This window comes from Solanum tuberosum, unplaced genomic scaffold (assembly GCF_000226075.1).
Source record: "Solanum tuberosum cultivar DM 1-3 516 R44 unplaced genomic scaffold, SolTub_3.0 scf00043, whole genome shotgun sequence".
NCBI classification, from domain to species: Eukaryota; Viridiplantae; Streptophyta; class Magnoliopsida; order Solanales; family Solanaceae; genus Solanum; species Solanum tuberosum.
In genome coordinates, this window is record NW_006238969.1 from 1,860,104 (window position 1) to 1,870,698 (window position 10,595).

The window sequence follows — 10,595 nt, forward strand, 5'->3', positions numbered from 1 at the left end:
CACCTAGCACAAGTAGACATATGTAATGAAGATCCACTACCATCTCCTCCTTGAGGAATAGGTTTAGACACCCTCTCTTTGTTGAACTTAGAAGGAGCATTGGAGGAACATTGACCGGAAAGCTTTTGTCAAAATCTAGGACGACCATGTCCATCGGACCATGCATGAGATAAATTACCATCACCGGTTTTAGCCCTCTTTATCTCCCTAGACCTTTCCTTAAGTTTCTCCTCTTCGATCTGTTGAGCATGAACCATAAGACGAGAGATGTCCATGTCATTCATCAGCATTACGGTACGACATTCTTTAACCACCATTTCAGAAACACCTGAAACGAACTTACTTATCCTTGCCCTAGGATCAACAATCATGGTGGGAGCATATTTACACAATTGTGTGAACTTCAAAGAATATTCCTTCACACTCATATTTCCTTGATGAAGATTACTGAATTCAAGAACATTTGCCTCCCTCATCTCAATGGGAAAAAACCTATCAAGGAAAGCAACTTTGAACTTTTCCCAATCTAGCTCTTTTGGTCTCCCTTTTTTCCATTGGTTGAACCAAATTTGTGCAACACCCTTAAGTTGATAAGCGGCCAACTCCGCCTTTTCCACCAGCGTCACTCCCATGATCATCAATACCTTGTAAACCTCATCAATGAACTCTTGAGGATCTTCCTGAACCTTAGAACCATAAAACTTCAGAGGATTCTTTCTAGTGAAGTCCCTCACTCTAGATGTCATCGTACCCACATTTGGGTTCATGGGAGCTACAACTTTCCTATTGACTTGGGCCGTCATGGCTTGAGCTAGTACTAGAAAAGCATCCCTAAACTCCGCATTAGTCAATTGCTCGATCAAAGGGTCGACCGGAGCTTAAGGAGGAGCTTCTTGATTCACATTCTCTCCCGCATTCCTTCTAGCATAAGATCTTCGAGTAGCCATATCCTGTAGAGCATCGGGTAAGGATTAGGAGAGAAATCTTATAAAGTTAAACTCTACCGCACGATTTTAGAGTAATGAAGACGTGGAGTTTCCTAAACATCTCTTTCATAAATGTGGCGCGCTTCACACTCATGAACAAGATTCTACTCGACATGGCTTATGAGACATCCTAGGACCATTCTAAACCTTGTGCTCTAATTACCAAGTTTGTCATGACCTAAGGTACCCCCTAAGCGTGGCATGTTGTATAGGACCCCGAGAGGTCCCATACAAGTCGCTTAACATTCATAACATAAGAAATATAACAAAGAGATAAAGAAAATACATTTCAAGTCCCAAAATTTTTTTTATAAAGGTAAAGCAGAGGCCTAAACACTGTCTCAATAGCCATATAACACAATAGAATGAAATTGTGCCTAGCCCATACATCATGTCCAAAACTGAAAGTAAGAAAGAAAACTAAAAACAATGAAGATCCGTCCTCGAAGCATGAGGACTCATCAAAGTTCAGAATCTCTCGAATCAACCTCTATCCACGAAACTGAGAACTCTGACTGCCGTACCCTATATTTGGGGAAATGTAGGCAAGAGTATGCATTAATACAAAATATGTACCAAGTGTGATAGCCATGCATATAAACATTTAAATCATGCTAAAATAAGACATTTTAATAACATGCAATGACTAAGCTAAAATATGATATAAAAAGGTTAGAAAAACATAAGTCATAAAACATGGTCAATGCAAGCTAACATCTTTAAAACCTTTGAACACATGTGAGATACTTCTTGAAGTAACCTTAGTTCATTATTATTGTGGGAAGTAGTCTTAACCGACATAGAGACCATGTGAGCTATAATATGATCCCCCGGTGTCTCCCACACCGAAAGGGGTTGTCCTTCTTGCCAAGGTAGAACCATGAATCTTAGCTAAAGTGGATCCACTAGCTAATGTCTATCTAGAAAATCATCCTATGGGTACACATAGGTAAGGGGTAAGGATATTGCTACTATAAACTCGGCCTCAACTCGGGAGAGCTTCCATCTTAATATCCTCTCGGTGCTAAGAATAAATCCCATGGAATAGTCATCCTCTTACTTTTTCTTATTATCCATGGAAGACACGTCATCTTACCAATCCAATCTAGGTCATAAGGCATAAGTCATACATGGAATGGAATCATTCAATAACCAATCCAAGCTAGGTTTCATTAGGATAGCTCTTTATCTTTGATTCACTTAGGTGAGAAGACCTTTCAACCTTAGACTCCTTACTATGTGAGGAAACCTTTTACAATCATGCTTTCTTGTGTATATGAGAAAATCCTTTCAACAACACAACAACATTATCCTTGATGCTTCACTCTCAAAGCATCCTTAAAACATTTACTTGAATTTCATAAGAACATGCTTAATTTCATAAACTCTTCATTCATAATCCAAAACCCACATCACATCATCATAATTTGGAAAACATGGGAAATTACATGGGTTCATGGGAAATCATTATAAAACCATAGAATTTCATCAATTCATACATAAGAGATCATAATTCCATCAATTAAATCAATAATCAAGAGAACTCATAATATAGAAGAAAATTCTAACTCAATTGGGGATTTCTAACTTTTGAAAATAGGAGAATTTGGGAACTCCGTGAATGGAAGGGATCCATGGATGAAAACTATCATACCTCAATGGCAAAAGCTTGCCTTCAATTATGGAATTCGAGACTTTCCTTGAAACCCTTGGTTGAACCCTTCTTCATCAAGTTTCTAGAGAGAGAAATATTTTGGAGAGGAAGAACTTGATTTCTTTTGGTCAATTTAAGAGAATGACTTGAATGGGTAATTTTTCGGGTTAAAAATACTTATATAGGGGTCCTAGACATAGGCAAAACGACATAGTATTATTTTAAAGAAATTTGAAAAAGACCTAACTGCCCTTAACTTATAGCTGATGTGAACCTCCAGATAGAGGCCCACACGAGTCGTCTAGATCCACGAGCCGTCTAGGCAGTCGTGGTCCCTAGACCATTGTCTTGGCAAATCCATCCCCCCTCCACACTCCCACCTTCATGGGTCATCTAGCCCTTCACGAGTCGTCTAGGGGCTCGTGGGAAGCGCTAGCCTTGGAGTGGCTACTGCCTCCCTTTCACGGGCACCACTACGAGCCGTGGTGGCCACCAAGAGCCGTGGTGGCCACCACAATCCGTCTAGGTGCTCGTGGAAAAAGAGACCCTTTTTGGTCAAATAGTGGAACACCACCATGAGTCGTGGTGCTCTTCACGACCCGTCTGGGGCTCCATGAAGGGTGTCATGGCTTAGTCATGGGTCGGTGACCTTCTACTGGCTCCTTTGCTAGGCTTCTAATTTCTGGGGTGTTACAGGGTGTGACATGATAGTGCATTTTTTGGCCAATGATTTACCTGTCCACATTATATGACAGATTTGAATTCAAGATCCTCGTAACCATTTATAGATTTAAGTGCTACGTCATATCAAAGATACCACATACGGTCATTTTGACTCTATTCCAATACGACATAACTTATCGAGATCTCTTCATTTTTCATCATTTTCAAGTACTTGAACCTTTTCCAAGATTTTATGAGGTATTATGTCATTGTGCATTTTTAGAGCACATGCCTCATTATCATGCTCATTTTGATATTTTTCCCCTCTCCTTCTTCAAGGAGTTTCACATTTGGAATCGATTGGTCTATCACACTTTTGGCGTACCATAGACTGTGTCCTTAAAGGACCATTTATTGGAGCATTTGCAGCTTAATTAAAATATTGGGTCAGTAGATAATCTGTCAAATTATTTGCAACATTTTGCAAATGAATTATCTCTTGAACTTCAAGTTCACAATTTTTTTTAATGAGGCTCTTGATAATTCGCCACATACATAATTTTTAGCTGCTAAACATATCTCCCCCCCCCCCTAATGTTAGGAAATCTAACATTTACCCATAACCTCATTTGGGGTTCCATCTTTTTGCGTGGTGGAGCAATAAAATCAGATGTACACACATCAAATTTTTAGATAGAAATTATTTGGTTCCTGACCTTGAACCAATTGTGATGGGAGAAACTTGTTGGCTTGACGTGTACATGTTAAATAAACTCATCTCATACCAAATTTTATTTGAGAGATTTGTTCTCATAATCAATGGTCTAGCTATAATTGGAGGCATACAATTTCTGCTAAACCAACCAACATTATCAACATAATTTAATTGTTGGAACTGTGTTCTTAATAAAAAAAATCGAGCAAACAACCTTACAAAAATCAATTTGTAAGTTGATACAAATGAACATGTGACCATACCATAGATTCATTTATTAAATCATAATAGTAAGTAATCCATATGGCAGGTGAACGTGCCCATATTCACCTTTCTATATGTTCCAAATAATTTTAGGGGATACAATCCCAACCTTAATTGGTACATTGATCATTTTATCTTGAAAACAAGCAACACAAGAGAATTCTTGAAGAACCTTTTATTTCGTATAGCCATGTGAATTCTCATTTTCTTTTGCATCACATTTGAACCGGAATGACCAACCAGTTATGTCAACTGATATTTATTCTAGTAAACTTTTGGTTTACTTTTGCATGTGATTCATTCATCATGCCCATATTTTTATATAACAAACAAGAGCAAGGCGGGTAACCTTTTACGTAAATATTCATAACCCACTTTGATTGTAGTAATCTGAAGATATTTAATCTTTCAATAATTTACAGTCTCAATATAATTTATTTTTTTTCTTTTTAATTCCTCCGAAACTTGAAAAGTTTCCTTTGAGACTTACTACAACCCCAATATTATAAAATATTTCATTTTCTGGATACTAACAAATTAGTCCTTCCGAAACTCTCAATTAATTTTGTGTACTGCAACAAATTTCATAACACCATTCTTATGGCGACCATCTCCTTCAAGGAGAAATTATTATTATTGTCATGATTAAAATTATTACTTGCAAGACATATTTCTTGATAACCAACGACAAACTTGTGTTACCACACGACAACATTTATTTTGGTCATGGCCACAACCTTTATAGAAAAGAAATATTTCTTTCTTTTGTCTTACAATAGTTTATAATAAAACATACCACAATATTTGTGTAGTACTCAAAGTATATGACCAAAATGATCATTTATGTCAAAATATTTTTTCTAGTCTCTCAAACCTCTCATAGAGGTGAGATGTGACCTTTATCCAATAATACATAAACATGTATTTATCCATACGAGCACAAATAACATTTTCTACAAGAAATAACCATAACCATTTGTACATGCTCCATAAGTTTTTATTAGTCATACTTTGACATTATCAAATTTATTTGACCCACCTCAACATTACTTTAAAAGTACTAAATGTACTACCACTTTATCTCTTTATTTTGATAGAGGGTTTACAAAACTTTCAAATTGTGTTGCACCAACCCAATGTGTGCCCAATTACCTTTCATACCACTTTGATGGTCAAAAATTACCTTCACATTTGAAGGACCATCTTAAGAACCCATAATGTTCTTCCTTTTAATTATCACAATTGACCATTAACATTTTACCACACTCATATTCATACATATAACCATTTGTCATTTTAAGACACATTATGTCCTGCTACCACATTCACATAAGAGAATGGAACAAATCAATTGGACAAATTTCATGACTTTTATCAAAGGCATATCAATTTGCTCAATCATCATTACATTTGTTTGCAACAAATTTTAAAGCGACAGAAAATAAATTACAATCACAATAAAATATGAAGAAACATAACTTTATTGATAAATATTGTGGGTACAATTTTGTTCCTCCCTTGATTCTACTTTCCTAAGATTATCCATGATTCGAGGGCCGTTAGTGGCGTATTTCTCGAACTAGGATGATTTAGATTTGACCTCTATAGGAATATTCCATCAATTTGTGGAATATTCAAGATGCCTTTTAAGGGAATTTAGTACCCTTTATATAGGCATAAACTACGGTTTAGGGTTGACTAGCCTCCAAGAATTCTAATTGAAACTGAACACACTTTCTAGAGTCCCAATTCGAATTGAACGCATCTTGTAGAGTCCTACAAAATTTCAATGTCTACAAATTTCCTCTGCTTCAAGGCTTGTCGGAGTGTAGACTTGATGAAACACAAAGACGAGGCTTGAAGTACTCATTCTTCCACCTTTGCAGCTTCAGATTTTCAGATTTGATTTATGAGAGAAGAGATAAAGGGCAAATTTGGTCCCATTGGGCGTGTCAATTTGTTTGCAACAAATTTTAAACTGACAGAAAATAAATACAATCATAAAAAAATAAAAAGAAGCATAACTTTATTGATAGATATTGCGGGTACAATTATGTTCCTCCCTTGATTCTACCCTCCTAAGATATATTCATGATTCGAGGGTAGTTAGTGGCGTACTTCTCGAACTAGGGTGATTTAGATTTTATATGAATATTTCATCAATTTACGGAATATTCGAGATGCTTTTTAAGGGAATTTAGTACCCTTTATATAGGCATAAACTAGGGTTTAGGGTTGACTAGCCTCCAAGAATTCGAATTGAAACCAAACACACGAGTTCCAATTCAAATTGAACACGTCTTGTAGAGTCCCACAAAAATTCAATGTCTACAACATCGTCATTATATTACGTTGGAACTTGAACCCAACGTCTTACCCATAAGAAGGCATTTAGGTCATTATTTGTTGGGACCCAACACAACATTTTAGTATCATGGTGCACCAAGACTCTCATTACCCTCTTGGTGCGATAGGTTTTGAATCCTTCGTCTGACCCTCAATCAATGACATAATAAGCCAGATATAATATGACTCACCATTGAGCCTTAAAAAAATAATGTCACTCTGTGATTAACATGCACAAATAAATATAGAACAAAAGAAACAAAATAAAAATATTCCAAAGAAAGTATGTACTAATATCTTAAACTTGTCAAAATAGAGAGTTACAAATAGTATTATATTATATTATGTTTGGTGCCCAATAATTAAGAAATATTTTGGGTTCACATCGAATTACCTTTTTAAATCAAAGAATCAATTGCACACTAAGAAAATCATAATTTCATACACTAAAATAAAACTGCTCACTACCACCACCTCTTTTTCAATTTCCATGTGAACCTAAAATATTTCAAACACAAAATAAAATAAATTAAAAGCTTATGTAATAACAACATCAGTGAGCATAATCATAAATAAAATATAAAATAAGTTTCACATACAAAAGAAAGTACATATAGTCATAGGTGAAAAAAAATGCACAATAACAATAGTATTAATCATGCACCTTGTTCGAAAAGAAAATAACACAATCTCAACAATACTAATAACTTACCTTGTATTGAGTTCAAGTTACTGACATCAATTGGTCACCACTTACTAAATCAAATTGAACTCTATTTGGAGATGATATTGAAATGAGTTTAGAGACTCATGTTGATAACGTGTTGTAAAACTAAAGCAAAATAAGACAAGAAATATAGAAGATGATAATAGAAATTGGAAGACAAGAGATGAGAGCTTTTTTATTCTTCCAAATATTCAACTATTCACCAAATCTTCAAGTGTGTACAATATGAACTCTTATGTCTCTATTTATAGTGTAACATAGAGACATACAAAAGTTTAGTCATAAACATGACATTAACCATGAATATAATGAAGGAGGTTATGGAGGTGAAAGATAACAAAAATAATGGTCATAAAAGTGGAGGTTATTTACATAATGGGGGAAAGTAATGGAGATAATTAGTGAGAGTAACTTCTTGGTGTAGTGGACATTCATACCATAATATTTTGTAACATTATTTTTATTATTATTATTATCATTATCATTATCATTAACATTGACATTATCATCATCATCATCATATTTTTATTTATTTATTTATTATTTAATTTGCCTTTTATTTATTTTTTATTTATAAAGAAGGAATAGATGTGAAAAGTTAGTTTAAATATTTTGTATAAGAAATCTGACTTTCTTATTAAAATTTTTAGTTTTTTTTTTAAATTAAATTAAAAAACTGTAACCAAAGAAATAGGGAGTTATTTTATTTTTAATTTTAAAAATAATTCTAATAATTAATAAATTTTAATTTTTTGTGGTGCTGACACACCAGCGTTTTCACTTCTCCAATTTTATATATATATATATATATATATATAATTACAAATAATTAATTTTAATTGTACAGAAAATTAAAAATTTGATGTGGATTTGGATTTTGGATAAGTACAATATTAATAAAATAGAGTGAAAAAGGAGATAAAATTTATATTGTTATAAAACATTATAGTGTGGATGTCCATTACACCAAGACATTTTCTCTCACCCATTATCTCCATTACTTTCCTTCTTTATGAAGATAACCATAACCTCCAACTTTATAACCATTATTCTTGTAACATTTCACTTCCATAACCTCCTCCATTATATTCATGTTAATGTCATATTTATGACTAACCTTTTGTATGCCTCTATGTTACACTATAAATAGAGGTATAAGGGTTCATATTGTAGACACTTGAAGACTTGGAATAATAAGAAAAGCTCTCATCTCTTGTCTCCCTATTTCTATTGCTTTCATCTTCTATATTTATTGTCTTGTTTTGCTTTAGTTTTACAATACGTTATCAGCACGATTGTTCTACTATTGAAGGATTGAAGCAAAGTAAATATAAAGAAGATAAAAATATTTGTGTTTATTTTTCTCTCAGAAACAAGGTAAATTACTATATAATCTATCATATATTTTACTTTTAATTATGCATCATTAGTTTTCTTACCATCTCAAAAATTATATGAGTCCAACAGTTTGATCACTTATATATTTAAAAAGTAAAATTAGTTTTGTAAGTTAATAATTTGTAAAGAAATTGTTCTTTATGATCTTGTTTTATTAAAAGATAAGTTATTGAGCTATGTGGCATATACATACTTATTGGATCATCATTATTGGTTACTTTTGTACCTCTTGATTTTTCTTTATATAAACATTTACTTGTTGAGTTATTAATATATTATTTGTACTAACAAAGTTTGTTTTATGATTATTTTAAAATGGTTAGTAAATTATATTAATCTTCGTAACAATATTGAGAAGGAATGTTAAAAGGTTTTAATTTATTTTAACTTGAGACTTTTATATGATTCCAACATGTTGTTCTAATTAATTGATTCTGTTCATTTTTCTTATGCTTTAAGTCAAATTCAGATTATATTTATGATTTTTGATAATTATTTTTCTGGTAACGTATTTGATTTATCAAGACATTGATTGAGGGTAAGACGGTGAATTCAAGTTTCACCGCACCAAGTGGGTAAGACATCGAGTTAAAGTCTCGGTGCACCATGATAATAAGAAGTTGGGTTCAAGTCCCATTGATTTATGACCAAAGACGTTTTTATATGGGTAAGACATGGTTTAAGTCCTAATGCACTATAGTGATGATATGATGATGACTAACATAAACTTGTATACTTTTGACTGAAAGTCATGAAATTTGTCCAATTAATTTGCTCCATTCTCTTATGTGAATGTGGTAGCAGTGCATAATATGTCTGAAAAATGACAAGTTGTTGTATGTATGACTATGGGTGTAGTAAAATGGTAATGGCCATCATTGTGGTAATTAAAAGGAAAAACTTTATGGGTTCTTAAGATGATCCTTCAAATGTGAAGGTAATTTGTCCACTAAAGTGGTATGAAAGGTTATTGGTACACATTGTGTCTTAAGATGCTCCTTCAAATGTGAAGGTAATTTTATCCATCAAAGTGGTATGAGAAGTTATTGGGCGCATTGTTGTTGGTGCAACCCAAATTTGAAAAGTTTGTAAATCCTCCATCAAAATAAAGGAATACAAAGTGGTAGTACATTTAGTACATTTGACATCTTAAAGTGATGTTGAGGTGAGTCACATAAATTTTGATAATGCCAAAGCATGACAATGAGTTTCTAATAAAAAACTTATGGAGCATGTACAAATGGTTATGGTCCATTTCTTGAAGAAAATGTGACTTGTGTTCGTATGGATAAGAACATATTCAGGTATTGTTGGATAAATGTCACATTCTCACCTCTACGGGAGGTTTGAGAGATTGAAAAGAAATAGTTTGACATAAATGATTATTTGGTCATATACTTTGAGTACATCACAAATATTGTGGTATGTTCTATCATGAACTATTGTTAATAAAAGAAAGAAATAATTATTTCCTATAAAGGTTGAGGCCATGACCAAAATAAATATTATTGTGTGAAAACACAAATTTGTCATTGATTGTCAAGAAATAAGTCTTGCATGTATTCTCCTTGAAGGAGATGGTCACCATAAGAATGGTGTTGTGAAATTTGTGGCAGTACACAAACTTAATTAAGAGTTTCGGAAGAACTAATTTGTTACTATCCAGAAATGAAAATAGTTCATAATATTGAGGTTGTAGTAAGTCTCAAAAGAAAAATTTTAAGTTTCGGAGGAATTAATTTTTTTCTATTATATTGAGACTGTAAATTATTGAAAGATCAAATATCTTTAGATTACTACAATCAAAACGGGTTATGAATATTTACATAAAAGGTTACCTGC